This window comes from Diabrotica undecimpunctata, chromosome 1 (assembly GCF_040954645.1).
Source record: "Diabrotica undecimpunctata isolate CICGRU chromosome 1, icDiaUnde3, whole genome shotgun sequence".
NCBI lineage: Eukaryota > Metazoa > Arthropoda > Insecta > Coleoptera > Chrysomelidae > Diabrotica > Diabrotica undecimpunctata.
This window is the reverse complement of record NC_092803.1, coordinates 49,512,291-49,530,479: the sequence shown is the minus strand read 5'-3', so window position 1 is coordinate 49,530,479 and position 18,189 is coordinate 49,512,291. Positions and strand designations below refer to the sequence as shown.

The window sequence follows — 18,189 nt, the reverse complement described above, 5'->3', positions numbered from 1 at the left end:
TTAGGATATAGACTGAAAACAATACTGAAACATAAGGTGTTGCTTTGGCATTTTAAACTTTAGCCCAAGCTGTGGAGAAAAAAAAAACGTGTATTAATTAGTGAATTTTTAAAGGATTTTTTAAATAAAAGTTTTTATGATTGATGATTTACAACCAACTACAGGAATTTCATTTCATGCAATTAAAATTATACAATATTTTATTTCTTTTTCAAAACTTTAAAAAATAATCTTAAAAATTTTGAAGTTTATTGCTCGTGAAATTGATTAAATATAAAATTGAAACACAACACTTGTTCCAATGAACTAAGTATTCTTTCTTGTTTATAAATAACAAATTTAAATTCATATGTACATCAATTAACTGCCCATTTTCTGTCCACATATAAAATTTATATCCCCTTCAAACGTTTTCTGATCCTCTAATTAACTATATTTTTCTTATTAAATTTGAATTTAGCCGATCAATTTAGTAATAACAAAACTTGTGAGATTGCCTGTAGAGCTCAAAAGTTGATTTTTATGAGTAATATTAACAGTACAAAAACCTTCTAATGCTAATAAGGTTTGCAAATTAATGCTTAAATTTGTTATTGTGTATTCAAAAAACCCTTAGCATAATTTAAAATAAAACACACACGATTGGCCCGATAGTAGCAAACTTACGTGCATTAAACCCTTTTTGCATGCAGGCAGCTTTGCTTTTTCTTTGTCATCATATTCTATTTGCTAAATCCTGTAATATGACATATCGCACGGTCCTGTATGTTAATTCGTTTAGGCACTATAAGCTTAAGGTCTTTTTGACAATTCACTCTCTGACCCCAACTCTTTATTATTTACTTCATGACCTATTTTCTTTCCAACGACTCCTTATACGTCATGATCCATCCAGTCGTTCTCGAGCTGAACGACGTCAGAGTGGAAGTGAAGGGGAGTAGCCCAATCGCCCCAACCTCTACTACAATTTAAACATGGAAGAAAACTTTTTTTAATCTTTGTCTTAACTTCAGCTATACGAAACAATAAGTTAAAAATGTGTGTAACGTGTGGGGAACTTAACTAATTTATAACGCAAAAGTCGCCCCTATTTCAAAGTAATAAATATATTCCTACATAACAATATAATCGACCAAGAACAGAATCCGTTTAGAATTCAATCTCTATCTTAAAAGAAAAAAATGTTTAGGCCCTGCAAAATTTATGAACATTTAAGAAGTTTTATGATCAATTAAACGTATCTCGAAAAAGGATTCACCGATTGGATCTTTCATTCAAAGTATCATTTGATTTAAAATTAAAAGAGCTACAATATTATGCTTTTTGCATAAAAAACGCCCACGCTAAACTCCACCCAAACCACGTCACCATCGACGGTGTAAATGTCTGTCCCCAGTCCCCGACGTCCGCTGTTCCCAGTAGCAGTAATGCATTGATTAGTGATTAGTGCAGTAGTGACCTCGGAAACTCCGAAGAAGACGTCAGAGAAGAGGTGGAAAGCTTGGCGCAGTGCGAGTTAATTAATAGCATTAACCTTAGCTTTAGGTTTGATTTTTTAGTTTAGAATTGAGTACTGATTTTTTTCCGTTTAATATAATCCTCTTTTTACTAATAAGTTCGTGGAATATTATAACATTTTCATTTAAAGAGTATAAAAAAATATATTATATGTAAAATAAATATGATTAAGAGTATGTTCACAAAATTTTCCACTACCCCATATAAAAAATCCATATTTCCATATTGGTTCATGGAAATTGGAAATTGATCCATTTTTAAAGGAGATATGATAAATTTTTCCGAGCGCCGGGGATTTGAAGTATCGAATTTTTTCTCGTCGGACTGATAGAAGAAGAGTTCCTCCACCACCGAGCCAATTCGGCTACTCAAAAAAAATGAGTCAACTTTACTTACGATTTTTGACTATAAATAGAGGTTTTTATAAAATAAAAATTATATCCTCAGCAAATATAGGCCTTTAACTATTAAGCACGTGGTGTTCGTGTGTATTAAGGTATAAAAAATGCTTATTAAAAGCTTAAAATTTTTATTTTAAAGAAGATCTTTTCGGAGTTAAAATCATTCCATCATCAGTTTAATAAAAAGTTGTTAAAAACATTGTATGGCCACATAAAAACATTGGAAGGACATCCGTATTAAAAAATCCTCATGGTATTTATCAAGGTAAATGCAATAGACTGTTAACTTGATTATTAAAAACTGAAAATGGGGGCATCTTACATGAGCCCCTTTAGTTGGTGAGGTTTTATCGACTTACATTACCTCTGATCTGTGCTGGAGTCTTGGGCTAACTGGCAGTTAGCCCAAGTCGATAAAACCTCACCAACTAAAGGAGGTCATGTAAGATGCCCCTATTTTCAGTTTTTAATAATCAAGTTAACAGTATATTGCATTTACAGTCTGTCCCAAACCCTTCTTTCAGTGCGTCACTAATTTTGACGTCATATAGGATTTTAAGAATGTCGAGAATTATTGCATGGCGTTTTAGTTAAATCTGACAGTTGAAGGATCGTAATCGGCTAAATGTGAAAATGTTATTTTTTGAAAATGTGGAGTAAAAACTTTAAGAATTCAATTTTTTTTTAATTTACATATTAGAGGACCCGTCCTGTATAAAAAATTTTATTGTGCATTATATTGGAACGGCAGTTTGTCATAATTCCTATTCTATACACTCCAAGGAAAGTGCTTAATTAGCTAAGATTTATTTATGTATTTATTATTATTTATTACAAACAGAGCTGAAAGTATCTTTAGTAAAAAGATAAAAAAAGTATCTAAGATACTAAAAGTATCTTAGTTACTTTTATTTAAGATACTTTTTGGTTCATTTAAAAGTTACTTTTACTTTAGATACTTCTTAAAAGTATCTAGTATCTTTTATCTTTAAAAGTATCTCTAGATACTAAAAGTATCTTAGATACAAAAAAGTATCTTAGATACAAAATAGTATCTTAGATACTTACTCAGGACCTGAGAAATAGATACTTTTCATGATCCGACAAGCTTCGACCTGTCGCGCCGGCCGTAGCGGGAGAGACGATGTGTATTGTTCTTTGCATCCCGCCCGCCGACCCGCAGCAGTATCCGTTTATCTCGTTGGGTGTGACTCGTTGGAATACCATGTTCGATACTCTGAACCAGATTCTTAAGTCTAAAGAAAAACTGGAATCTCTATACGAAAAATTAAATTTTGCAAAACAAGATCGGCTCAGAGATACTGATCTAAATTATTTAGCAGAATTATGCCAAATACTAAAACCGTTTGACATTCTTCAAGGCGAACAAAATATGTACTACGGTTTCCTTCTAACATCAATCGCAAGCTTGTTTGTTAAAATTGAAAAGCTTAAAACCAAGTTTAAATATGTGGAACCTATTTTGAACGTTCTGACAGTATCTTTAAACTCCAGATTTGAAAAACTTCTTAAGTTGACTAACCAATCTGCAATAATTGCTGCAGTTACTAATCCTTTATTTAAAACACGTTGGCTTACTGCATTTCGAGGAATCAGGAATATCGAAAATGACCTTAGTGAAATTAAGGATTTGGTAATTACAGAAGCTATAAAAATTATGAAGGAAAATGAGAAACAATTAAAACAATTTGATGTAAGTACAAATAACATTACTACTTTAATGAAAAGTAACAAAATGCAAAACGACTTCTTTGAATTTGATATTAACTCCGAATACTCCGATCATCAAACGCAAAACGAAAACACTGGCTATACTGATTTAGATTATAAACGACAAGCTGAGCTGCAACTATTACAATATTTGGCCGATATACCAACATACAAATGTTAAAAAAATATAATATTATAGAACAATTATTTAAAAAGTTCAATACGCCACTACCTTCTTCTGCAGCTGTTGAAAGAATGTTTTCTTTTGCAACTTTTATTAATTCACCCCGACGTCATGCCTTGTCTGATCATACTTTTGAAAATTTAGTTTTACTAAAAGCTAGTGGTTATACTACCTAGTTATTAGCTACCAAAATGTTACTATTTTTTTATATCCTATCCTATTCTGTTTAAAAATTTAATTATGTTAAATGTTCTCGTTTTTAATGCATAATGCATCTTATGCTGTTTTTAACACACGAATTTATGTTTATTTTATATCTTAGATACTTAAAAGTATCTTAGATACTCAAAAGTATCTTAGATACTTGAAAGTATCTAAGATATTTTTACTCTAAATACTTTTCCGGTATTTTGTATCTTTAGATACTTTCACAAAAAAGTATCTTAGATACTTAGTATCTTAAGATACTTTTGCCTCAAGTATCTTAAAAGTATCTAGATACTTTTAAAAAGTATCTTTTACAGCTCTGATTACAAACACTATGGCTAAAATGTATAGTATTTAAACTACTAATGTGAATATTTTTTAGAATAATTTAAAACTTACTTCACGAACGGCAGAAACTGGTAATAAAGTTGTCCCAGCCTCTTTTTCTAATTGAAAATAATTTAATAATTTTAATATTAGTCTTTGTTCATTCTCGGTATATCTCGGCATATTTAAAATATTTTTATGACAATAAATACAAAATTAAATTTTCACTGTAAAATGTCTAAAAATACTATCCTGGAATGACAATTATCATTTTATCAGTTGACATTGTCAAAGTACTGTCACTATCGAGACCATCTGCGTCAAATTATATTTATGCGCATCATTGATTGGATATCTATTTAGCGTATTCTAAACTCCGACCAATTATATATCCGTAAGTAGAATTCGCTTTAATATACAAATACCCGTGAACGAAATATAATTTTCTACGTTCTATGTATAATAATCACAGACTCACGTTTTTTTCTGTCACTTCTAGTTTAATGCGTTAGAGAGAATTCGATAAACTGTGACGCACTGAAAGAAGGGTTTGGGATGAACTATACCTTGATAAATACCATGAGGATTTTTTAATACGGATGTCCTTCCAATGTTTTTATGTGGCCATACAATGTTTTTAACAACTTTTATTAAACTGATGATGGAATGATTTAATTCTGAAAAGATCTTCTTTAAAATAGAAATTTTAAGCTTTTAATAAGCATTTTTTATACCTTAATACACACGAACACCACGTGCTTTGTATTCAACAGGTATACTAGCCACTCCTGGATATTTCCACTTCATGGTTTGTTCCAGTTTAATTTTTATCTTTAACTATTAAATGGCGTCGATTTTAAATCTTAATTGTTATAAACAAAGAAGCTGTGATTTTATAAATAAATTAAGCTAGCTAGATAAGAATCAAGAAGTTAAAAATGTGTGTAATTTAAAGGGAGCGCTGTAGCTTAATTAATTTATAACGCAGAAGTTGCTCCTACTTCAAATCAATAAATAAGAGGTTGAAACATTTTTTAAGTAAGATTTTTAATTCTACATAAAAATTTAATCCACCAAGAAGAGAATCCATTTAGAATAAGAACTCTATCTTCTTTATAAAAAAAGTTATACACTGGACCTGCAAAATTTATACACTTTTAAGAATTTTTATAAACAATTAAACGTATCTCGAAAACGAATTGACCGATCGGATCTTACAAATACTCATTCGATTTATAATTAAAAGAATAAAATACAATGATCTTTGCATAACAAAAATTTTTATAAAAGTTATTTGAAAAACTAAAAATGAAGGAAAATTGACATTTTTTGACCTTCAATCATTAATTTTGCATAAAATAATGGGTCAAATTTAATGTAGCATAGCTCAAATTAAAGCTTTTTATTTGTACTTTCATAATATTGAATTCACTTTACCCTAAAATGTTGATTTGATACAATAAAAATAAAAATAATCAAAAAACACCATTTTTGCACCAAAAAAATAATACCCAACAGTTTGTAGTTGCTAACACTTGGAGGTTACTCCAGCATTGCCCTTCATAACGCTGTGCTGGTTTCAAAAATTCACTAATTAATGCTCAAAATCATTCATTTTTCTGTTTACAGTTTTGACTACTTCCAAAGAATAAAATTTTTAAATAATAATGTAAATTATTGAGAGGCCAAAGCTGCCAAAAAGAAATAGAAACAGTTTTATACGAGGGTGGATTGATATAAAACTAGCCTTTGATAGAAAAAACAAGTTTTTTGGTATTAAATCGATTTATTTCTTAACATAGTCCCCTTTTAGCTCGATACACTTAGTAAGACAATGTTTCATTTTTTTTTATCCCATCCGAATAGTACTTTTGCTCGAAATAGGCCGAAGTTTCAGCGACGACTTCATCATTTGTTGCGAAACGGCGTCCTACGAGCCATTTTTTTTAGGTTAAAAACAGGAAAAACCAAGTTCAACCAATTCATAGCCCAATTCGTGTCATTTTACAATGGCGACGGCCGATCGGTGAGCCGGTGCATTGTCTTGGTGAAAGAGCACTTTTTTGCGTTCCAAACCGGGGCTTTTTCGACGCAATTCGGCATCGAATCGATCCAATAATGCTGCGTAGTACTCACCATTGATTGTTTTTTCTTTTTCCAAGTAGTCGATGTGGATCATACCCTTCGCATCCCAGAAAACAGTCGCCATCACTTTGCCGGCCGAATGTGCACTCTTTGCCTTCTTCGGCGGCCCTTCGCCGCGTTTGCGCCACTGTTTCGACTATTCTTTGGTTTCCGGTGTGTAATAATGCACCCAGGTTTCATCAACGGTAATAAATCGGCGAAAAAAATCCTTCGGATCGCGCCGTATCATCACCAAAAGCGTCTCCGAAGTGGTCACACGTTTTTGCATTTGATCGATTGTCTGCAAACGCGGCACCCATCGCGCGGATAGCCTTTTCATGTCCAAATGATGGTGAATGATGTTGTGTACGCGTTCGTAGGAAATGTTTAGGACCTCTATTAACTCGCGGAGCTTAATTCGACGATCTGCCATAATCATGTCATGGACTTTGTTGATCATTTTCGGCGTGGTGACTTCATTTGGCCTCCCGGGACGCTCATCATCAAAAACACTCACACGACCACGAACAAATTCAGCTTTCCAAAGTTTTACTATTGCTAACGAAGGTGCAACCTCACCATAAACTTCGTCCAGGTCGGCTTTGATTTGCACATTCGTTTTACCCTTTTTGTGGAGGAACTTAATCACCGAACGATACTCGACTTTTTACATTTCTCCGAAAGCACAAAATTTGCTTTGCTAGTTTTTTTTGCTAGTTTATTATTAATCTATCCTCGCAGGTAATAAGTTATGAATATTGTTACCTGTATATTATATTGAGATTATCATTGATATATCACTGTTTTAAACATATTTTTGTAGCAACTCGTATGGTTAAACTCGTAGAGCATTATGTAGACCTACTCATTTAGGTGCTGAAAAATGCTATTCATCGTGTATTACCTAAAAAATATTATAATTTTACATATAAAGGATATTTCACGAATATGTGACTGTTTTGGATTATCTAGAAAGCAAATTGCTCTAATGAGAATATGAATCAAGTTATTTCTAAATTGATTTAAAAAAATCCTTTTATGATCCTTTTTTACAGTATTAATAAGAAATTATTTACTGTAAATCCTTTTGATATAATTTATATGCACCGCACATTTTACGTGGAAATGTTTGTTTGCTTAGCAGTTTTATCTTTTTGCTCAACATTATAGAAAGTTTTATGTCAACAAAGTTATGAAAAAATTAGATTTTTGAAATATATATTTTTGTTTTATATTTACCAGAAAATATTTGTTATAACCAGATTAGTTATAACCTAGAATTTGATGTGGTTCTAATCAGTTACCTCTGAAAGATTATTATAAGCGTAGATATTTATTGAATCCCTCATAGCATGTACTTGGGTTTTTGATCATTCGAAGAAACTGATACCTTACTTTAGCGATACTCCCAAACCAGCTGCAAACTAATGGTAACCTAATAAGTTTGTCATAGTAGTACTTGTGATTGGAAATAAATAGTTTGTTTATGTATAAACGTGTGTGTGATGAATTGTGTATTAGTGAGATAAAACTCAAGTCAGTTTTGTACATAAAAGTAAAGATCTTCCTGAGGGTTTTAAGTTGAAACATTATATATATATATATATATATATATATATATATATATATATATATATATATGTTACGGTCAATGTGATAAGTCCGGTCTGTATTAATAATAACCGGTAAATATTAATAATAACCTTAGCAGTTGGTCAATGTGATTAATATTGCCTTTATAATTAGATTAACCGGTTATTATTAATACTATCCTAACAGCTCTGATAAATGTAATGAAAACGCATTTTGGGCTTCGCTACTGTTTATTTATGAAACTTGGTAATGAAGTTAAACACTTAAATAGAACTTATTAATCATAAAACCTAACTAGACATGAAATAAGTAAAAACAGACTCGAATTTGGTAATAAAGTTAAACACCTAAACATAATTTATCAATCAAAAAAACCTAACTAGACTTGTATTTGGTAACAAACAAGTAAAAATAGACTTGTATTTGGTAACAAAGTTAAAACACTTAAACGACATTTCTCAACCAAAAAAACCTATTTAACTAGACTTGTATTTGGTAACAAAGTTAAAACACTTAAACAACATTTATCAATAAAAAAACCTAAATAGACATGTAATAAGTAAAAACAGTTAAAACACATAAGGGGAAAGGCGCAAAATGTCTCCTGTCAAAATTTTCAATGTGTTTTAAATGTATTCATTTTTTTTTAATCCTGAGAAAACTAATAAGTATTTTTAAAAAATTTAAACGCAGAATGAAAGATTACGTTATTACCGAGGGCCTCAAGTCCATCAGAATAAATAAATGTCTTTTGAATAAAATATTTGCAATTAAAAATAACTGTAACTTATTAAAATAAACATTATAGAAGTTTTCAGGGACTTTTTGCCCTCGGTAATCATGTAGTCCCTCATTTTGCCTTTAAACTTTTCAAAAATATATATTAGTTTTCTTAAGATTCGAAAAAAATAAATACATTTAAAGCACATTGAACATTTTATCAGGCGACATTTTGCGTCTATGGCCTTAAACAAAATTATCAATTAAAAATCCTAACTAGACATGTAATAAGTATTAACAAACTCGTATTTTGGCAATATATTTAGACAGTTAATCAGAACTTATCAATCAAAAAACCTAACTATACTAAATTTGCAATGAAGATGCAGTAGAAATTTATAATGTATAAATTTTGGAAATCATGATTTGGGATTTACAATGTATATGGGTACATTGTAAATTATGATTCAGGAGTACTCCTAGTAGCATTTAACGGGTATTGGTTTGTTTATTTCTACTGCATCTTGATTGTAAATTTAGTATAGACATGTAATAAGTAAAAACAGACTAGTATTTGGTAATACAATTAAAACACTTAAAATTTATCAATCAAAAATGCCTTCCGACCACTGACTCGTTTTGTTTGTTTCCAGCCATGTGGCCAACATTTTTTCGATATCTTGGTTCGCTCTCTCTACCGAACCTTGCGACTGGCTGTGTCTGGGTTTTCCATGGACATATTTCAGTTCGTCCCACATACTACAGACTTCTTCAATAATCTTATTTGCGAATTCTCAACCATTATCACTGTGTAAAATGTGTGGAGCTCCAAATATGGTAAACACTTTCAACAAATGATACGCAACATCTTCGGCACGCTTGGTTTTTAATGCTCTGAGCTGGACAAATTTGGTAAGATGGTCTTGATAGACCATAATAAATTTATAGTCACCATCCGCTTGTGACTGCATGTCAATAAGATCGACTTGACATCTCGAAATTAAAAGCACTACTTAAAATTGGCTTCACAACGAGTCCTTTTTTTTGGAATACTCATTTTCTTTTGACACCGTACACAAAGATTTAAGTAAAACTTGACAAACTCCATAGTGATGTTCTTATATTTCGTCTTAAGTTCTTTCATCATTCTGTTGCGGCCCCCATGTCGAATTGAAATATGAGTCTCGTGAATGATATCGAAAGTTTTCTCCATAAATAAATAATAAACAATAGGATCTCTGTCGTTTTTTACTGACACAACGAGTTTCTCGACATTACCAATTTTTACAATATGATAACCGTGATAACCGTTGATATTGTTACGATAAATTCTGACCCAAAACCGTAAATATATTTATTACTAATATTTTCATTCATTCACGTATTTTTTAGGTAATGCCTACCTGACACACGATGGGTCCCCCTTTGTAATAAAAACAACAATTCGAACCTTCTGGAGACAAGCCGATTTAACCATACCGGTTCTGAGAACAATTCGCCGCTCTGTCTAGAAGGCCGTAGACGTTTCTAGTCTAACAGTAGTGAATATATAACAGGACTTTTTGGAGAATAGAAAACAGTTAATTCTGAAGACGCGCTCGCGATAAAATGTTACGTTCGCTTTTTAATAAATTATGTATATTTAGTGATAAATAAATTAATATCAGTTATTGTGCTTTTTAATGAATTAAGATAAGAACAAGACATTATAAATTAAATAGACATAAATAAATATCACAACAATATTCTTCAGGTGTTTTGTGAGAAGTCTCTTGTCTTTGGTTGTTTTAACTTTCATTAAAAATGCATAATACTCATCTCTGGCGAATAACTGATGATTGTTTCCTTTTCCAGATTTAAACGTATCAATTTGATCACTAAATCGTGCTTTCATGGACTCGAAATCACTCATTGTAAAATAAGTTAGTAGGTATGCACAGAACACTCGAAACTTCACACCGCTTGTTCAACTAAACAAAAATGTTTTACAATGACACAGAACCGCTTCCGACTACAGATTTACTATCACTGTGATAATACTCGCGCCTTATTTTAACACTGGTATGTCGCAGTGACTAATACACTTACCTCCACCCCGCAAGCTTCTAAGAACTTATTGGTACTCAACATTTATCACGTTTACCGTTTGAATACGAGATTTATTAATAATAACCGGTCAATGTGATTACTTCTGGTATATTTATTACTTTTACCGAGCTATTCGGGTTGTATTAATAGTAACCGGTAATTATTAATAATTCCCATTTAATTATATCTACCGTAACATATATATATATATATATATATATATATATATATATATATATATATAGAGAAAAGAAATTTAATCTTTGCAGATTAGTTAAATAGTAAACTCTTAAATATTGGGGAAATCTGCAAGAAATACTCTAATGTGTATCAATTGTTTCGCCGAACGTTTTCGCCAAAGAGAATTAATTTGGCTTCTTCAGGGCTGAAAGAGAATAAATTATAATTAGCTACCATATATTATCTATTAAAACATTATTGATCTTACCGTAACTTAGAATTGTAGAGTTAGAATATTAAAAAACTTTGCTAGTAACATAGTGGTGTTTTTTTGTTACTATGTGCAAAAAAAGTTTTTTTATAAGAATTGAAATGTATGGTAGCTTCGAACTTGACACGTAAAGGCTTACCCAAGGTTAATCGAAAAACCCAATGCAACTACATTTAAAAGGAGGTAATTCTTTGAAATGTCGGCAATAACTAAATTTTTGATTTTTAGATAGTTAAAAGTGAGGTTCTGTTTAAGCCAGAACGCAAGCGCTGACAACTTCATTATCGTTGGTATGAATCTTTATGTCGTTAAGGTTCATTGGTAAAAAACGAATGAATTTAAATCCCAGTAAAGGGAAATATTATTTTGATTTTCTTTATTTAATTATATTATATTGTTCATGTATTATTGAATCTTATTGAGACGTATCTAAGAAAAGCAAGGGAATGTTATATATTTTTTGTTAATGAAAATTAATTATAAAGGTATGTTAGTTGTTAATGGATATATCAGTCAAGTTAGTAATCTGTGATATAGTATTGTTCTTGGTATCTGATTTAAGTAACAGGTGGTATATATCGCTTAGATTCTTGATGTCACTCTTAACATTAATGGAGAAATCGTTAAGAAAAATATAAGACATTTCAATGAACTCTCTTTTAGATTTATTGTTCTCACGGTGGAGAATTGTGGTGTTGGTATAGTCCATGAGATGACCAGTGGAATGGACATGTTTGGCTAATGCACAACGGTCAGGGTGAAGTCGAGAATCACTTTTGTGTAGTGTAATACGTGATTTCAATAATTGAGATGTTTGACCGATGTAGGAATTGTTGCAAGAGAGACATGGAATGTTGTAGACAATATTACTAAGCCTATCTATGGGAGTCTTATCTTTTATCTTAGAATAAAGATTATTAATTGTTAGGGCTGATCTACAAGCTACATTAAGTTTAATGTTGTGAATGATGTAAGTAAGTGATGTAAGTAATGATAGATCCTATGTTTCACTTACATCCAATCCCACTTCTTCTCTGCAAAGGAAATGCAATACATTAATCGCATCCTTAGCCTCTTCCAATGAGATTGACCGTAACACAAAGAAAAAACTAACAACATATAATGGGAACATTGCAAAGTTTTATGCTTTGCCAAAAATCCACAAACCAACACTATCGGTTCGTCCCATAGTAGCTTCCATTGGAACACCCACTGAAAATATCTCAGCTTTTGTTACAGACATACTTACTAATGCATATAATTATGAAAGTCAATATTACATTAAAGATTCTTTTGAGATGGTAAATAAATATAATGGCTACATACTTCCATCAAATTATGTCCTCGTTAGCCTTGACGTTGTATCCTTATTCAGCAATGTTCATCTAGGAATATGTTTGACATCAATAGAGATCAACTGGGACCGTATTAGAGGTTGTTGTTCCATGTCTTACGACAGATTCATCAGCATCGTCGAATTTCTCTTTAACAACACTTACTTCTCATTCAATGATAAATTCTATCAACAAACTTTCGGTACCCCTATGGGAGCTAAGATTTCTCCTATCATTGCAACTTACGTTATGGATTATGTATTAGACTCAGTCATTCCTTTACTATCCTTTAATATTCCATTTATTAAAAAATATGTTGATGATATCATTTTGGCTATACCCAATGACAAGGTAGATGAACTATTAGACACTTTTAATGGTTATGACCCCTACATCCAGTTCACTATAGAGAGGGAAGATGGTAATTGGTCCGTCCCCTTTCTCGACATAAGGATGATCAGGGAAACCAACAACATCAAAATAGATTGGTATCAAAAACCGACCCATTCTGGTAGATACCTTAACTACAACTCATACCATAATAATTCTACCAAAGTCAACCTAATCAAACAGATGAAAAATAGAGTAATAAAACTATCAGATCCTTCATTTCATACAAAAAACCTACAAATCCTACAGAAACTTTTTATTTCAAACGCTTATCCAACACCATTAGTTAATAAGATTTTGTTTAATACTATCCATGACGAAGATATTTCACCTTCCTTTGCGACTAACAATGCTGATCCTGATGTCTTAAGTGGGAGCCCAGTCTCTGATACTCCTATAAACAAATATTTTTCATTACCATATTTCAGAGATATCACTCCGGGGTTAACAAGGATTCTGAAAAGTGTTGAAAATAGCTTTGGCAATAATAATAACAACATTAAACTTAATGTAGCTTGTAGATCAGCCCTAACAATTAATAATCTTTATTCTAAGATAAAAGATAAGACTCCCATAGATAGGCTTAGTAATATTGTCTACAACATTCCATGTCTCTCTTGCAACAATTCCTACATCGGTCAAACATCTCAATTATTGAAATCACGTATTACACTACACAAAAGTGATTCTCGACTTCACCCTGACCGTTGTGCATTAGCCAAACATGTCCATTCCACTGGTCATCTCATGGACTATACCAACACCACAATTCTCCACCGTGAGAAAAATAAATCTAAAAGAGAGTTCATTGAAATGTCTTATATTTTTCTTAACGATTTCTCCATTAATGTTAAGAGTGACATCAAGAATCTAAGCGATATATACCACCTGTTACTTAAATCAGATACCAAGAACAATACTATATCACAGATTACTAACTTGACTGATATATCCATTAACAACTAACATACCTTTATAATTAATTTTCATTAACAAAAAATATATAACATTCCCTTGCTTTTCTTAGATACGTCTCAATAAGATTCAATAATACATGAACAATATAATATAATTAAATAAAGAAAATCAAAATAATATTTCCCTTTACTGGGATTTAAATTCATTCGTTTTTTACCAATGAACCTTAACGACATAAAGATTCATACCAACGATAATGAAGTTGTCAGCGCTTGCGTTCTGGCTTAAACAGAACCTCACTTTTAACTATCTAAAAATCAAAAATTTAGTTATTGCCGACATTTCAAAGAATTACCTCCTTTTAAATGTAGTTGCATTGGGTTTTTCGATTAACCTTGGGTAAGCCTTTACGTGTCAAGTTCGAAGCTACCATACATTTCAATTCTTATAAAAAAACTTTTTTTGCACATAGTAACAAAAAAACACCACTATGTTACTAGCAAAGTTTTTTAATATTCTAACTCTACAATTCTAAGTTACGGTAAGATCAATAATGTTTTAATAGATAATATATGGTAGCTAATTATAATTTATTCTCTTTCAGCCCTGAAGAAGCCAAATTAATTCTCTTTGGCGAAAACGTTCGGCGAAACAATTGATACACATTAGAGTATTTCTTGCAGATTTCCCCAATATTTAGGAGTTTACTATATATATATATATATATATATATATATATATATATATATATATATATATATAATGTGAGAAAAGAAAAACATGTTTCTGTACAGACGGTGTTGAAAAATATAAAACACAGAAATACATTCGAAATTCCCAGTGTGAGTCTCGGGAGAGTTTTGAAACAAATGGGGTTTAGGTTCTAAACGGAAGACAATAGAAAAGCCTTGTGTGAAAGAGCTAGTGTAGTTTACAAGAAAATCGAGTTTTAAAGAAACTATAATAATTTTAAAAAGAACATGCTTCATTTATTTAAATCAAGAGTATAAAATACATAAAACACACCGATACTGAGGGAAAGAGATATATTGTATTGCACGTAAGTGGAAAATTTTATTGATGGCGCGAATCGTGTGGTTCATTCAAATCAAAATCGGCTGATTATCACGATAACATGAATACAGAGATGTTTGTGAAATGGTTGAAAGAAAAACTGCTTCCCAATTTACATGAACCATCTGTTATAATTTTGGATAATTCCCCATACCATTCGAAAATTTTAAATAAGCAATCAACAAATTCCTGGATAGTGTATAAAATAAATTATTAGTTAACGAATGAAAATATTTCATTTCCTCAGGATTCTTTCAAGCCAGAATTACTAAATTTAGCCAAAAGGAATGTAAAACCAAAAATATTTATAGTATACGAGATATAGTAACTTTGGACATAATGTGTTTAGACTGCCCCTTGTCATTGTGAATTAAATTCCATTGAACATATTTGGGAAATAGCAAATTTTAGTACGCTAACTATATTGGCCGTAACGGTTACAGTACAGAGCAAAGTGTTCAACCAATGCATCCTTCCTATCATGACATATGGATGTCAAACCTGGACCCTAACCAAGGCAAACATGAATAAACTAGCCACAACAGAAAGAACAATGGAAAGAGCAATGTTAGCTATACGACTGTCAGATAAAAAGAGGAACGACTGGGTAAGATCCAAAACAAAAGTCGAGGACATAGCAACAAAAATTGCCTAACTTAAATGGAGCTTCGCGGGCCACACTGCTAGACAAAAAGACCAACGTTGGAATACTACAATACAACATTGGAGACCTTACGAAAGTAAACGACCAAGAGGAAGACCACAGATGAGATGGGTTGATGACATTAAAAGAATAGCCGGAACAAATTGGAAATATGTTGCTCAGGATAGAGACCGATGGAAGGAGTTGGGAGAGGCCTATGTCCAAACATGGACGACAGAAGGCTAAGAAGAAGAAGAAGAACGGTTACAGTGACGCAGTAGTTTGCTACTCCTATAATTTGGGAAAAAAATGTGCGAAAACATAAAAAGTTAATAGAAGAATGTTGGATGTGTGAAAATTGTATCGAAGCAATTAACCCAGTCATTATTTACCATCCAAATGAAAAAACCAACGACAGAGACCATGAATATGAATTTAATTTTTGATTACACTGTGAGGTAATAATATATTTTTCATTTTCTTATTAAGAAATATGGTGAGTAACCAACCCCCAGAGAAAAAGCAAATATTGGCATAAGGTAGATTTTGATCTTCGAGCTATTTGTTACATACTGTTAAAATTTCAACCAAATCAATGCATATAAACAAATTTAGGGGTTTTCTAGAATATATAGAAAAATCTAGAATAAAGAATGGTGCGAGAATCACAGAAATATAAAAACTAAAAATTCAAAAACTAATAAAATTAAAACATGAAAAAGGGAACTGTACACATGATAAAGGTAGAGATAAAGAAAGTGGTAGTAACATTTGGAGACATAATAAGTAGGAAAAATGTGGATATAAATAAAAATAATCAGCTAACACGTTCGTTCATAAAAATAATTTTTAAAAAAGAAATAATAACCTTCTCAAATTAACCTACAGGTACCAGCAAAACCAGAAGGCACTAGCCGAGGGGATGGTTTTGTGCACTGAGATGTCAAACCACATACGAGAAACTTATTACTATCTGTACTTACCACACATGATATAAAAAACTTTATGAAACTAGCAATTAAAAATGAAACTGTAATAATCAACGCGAAGTAGACTCCTTTCTATAATAAACCATCACTTCTTACTCAAGAAACTAAAGTTACACAACGAAAAAGTTACTAATATCGGATGTTGTGTGTAGTACCTTATCTCTCTCATACACAATACTCGTAAATTGTGCAACAAATCGGAACCTAGTCGACCATATGCGTTAGTCTCGGTTCCGCGAGTACTCATATCCAGTCAATTCTAGTAGTTTACCTTAAGTATTGTATACTCCAAGAAATTGATATTTTTAAAGATTTGTTGGTCGACTATAATTTGTCAGTTCGAGCTGATAGTACCAAGGCTAGTTCCTGTTCGGATCAGTGACCGTGAACTCTTTGCTACCAGTCTGTGGCTGATAGAGAATAAGAGAATCTCCTTATAAATCTCGACTTGCAGAGAACTAGACACGTTTCAAGAAGTCGAGGATTTTATCGTTTAACAATTTTTTGGATTAGGTATTATTTTGTTACAAAATAGTAAAATTGCAACGATAAAGTAATAATGTTAAAATATTTCATCATTTTTATTTTAATATCGATTAACGCATTTTTTTTATATTGATGAATAAATCATTGTATTGGTATTTACATAAATGGGGACGTGTTCGAAAAAATGCTTGGACATGTTGACTCGTATTTTTTGTTCAACATAAACTTTTTATACAAGGTGTAGCATGTTGCCGATATACCAACTTTCTTAGACATATAATATATATATATATATATATATATATATATATATATATATATATAATATATATATATATATATATATATATATATATATATTTATATATATATATATATATAGGTATATATATATAAATATATATATATATATATATATGTATATATATATATATATATATATATATATATATATATATATATATATATATATATATATATATGTATATATATATATATAGGGATTAAACATTGGTATAGGTATCGGAGGAGTTGTTCTTTTGCTGTTAAGACCAAACCATTAAAATCTCCGGTAAATGCCTAACTGATAGTGACGAATGGGTCACAGCTGATCTAGCCAGCTCTACCAACGACTACTACCTCGTACGTCCACGAAGACATAAGTCGCGTAATCCCCGGCAATATATGGCGTATTATGGGAGTACGTGATATAGCAGAAGGAGGAGGATGAAAGACGAGTTTCGACGGAATATAATCGGAACATACTAGCAAACCCTTACCAACCCGCACTGAGGAAGCATGGTAAGGTACGCCTCACAATCCCTAACATGAACGAGACATTCAAATCATGACCCCCATTCTCCGTAGGCACAAATGGCCCCAAAATGGGTAGCTTTCGGGATCAAGGCAGGAGGGCAGAGAGTGCTAAGAATCTGCGGAGTCTAAACCGCTACCCAAATAAAATAACAACGTTATATATAGCGACATATAATTAACGTTCGCTATCAAATA

The 18,189-nt window shown here is 31.6% G+C and overlaps 1 protein-coding gene across 2 annotated transcripts in view; it reads right to left on the bottom strand.

Moving 5' to 3' along the window:
- The window catches only part of LOC140449007 (polypeptide N-acetylgalactosaminyltransferase 3-like), a 48,390-nt gene extending 31,513 nt beyond the window's left edge, over positions 1-16,877 (bottom strand). Inside the window, exons 1-2 of one of the 2 annotated variants that reach the window (XM_072542147.1) lie at positions 16,687-16,877; positions 7,258-7,396 (exon numbers count right to left, since the gene is read on the bottom strand). The gene's annotated coding sequence lies outside the window, so the exon portion shown is untranslated. The remainder of the gene's footprint in view (positions 1-7,257; positions 7,397-16,686) is intronic. The other variant, XM_072542150.1, reaches the window with a different exon arrangement.
- Positions 16,878-18,189: the final 1,312 nt, after the last annotated feature.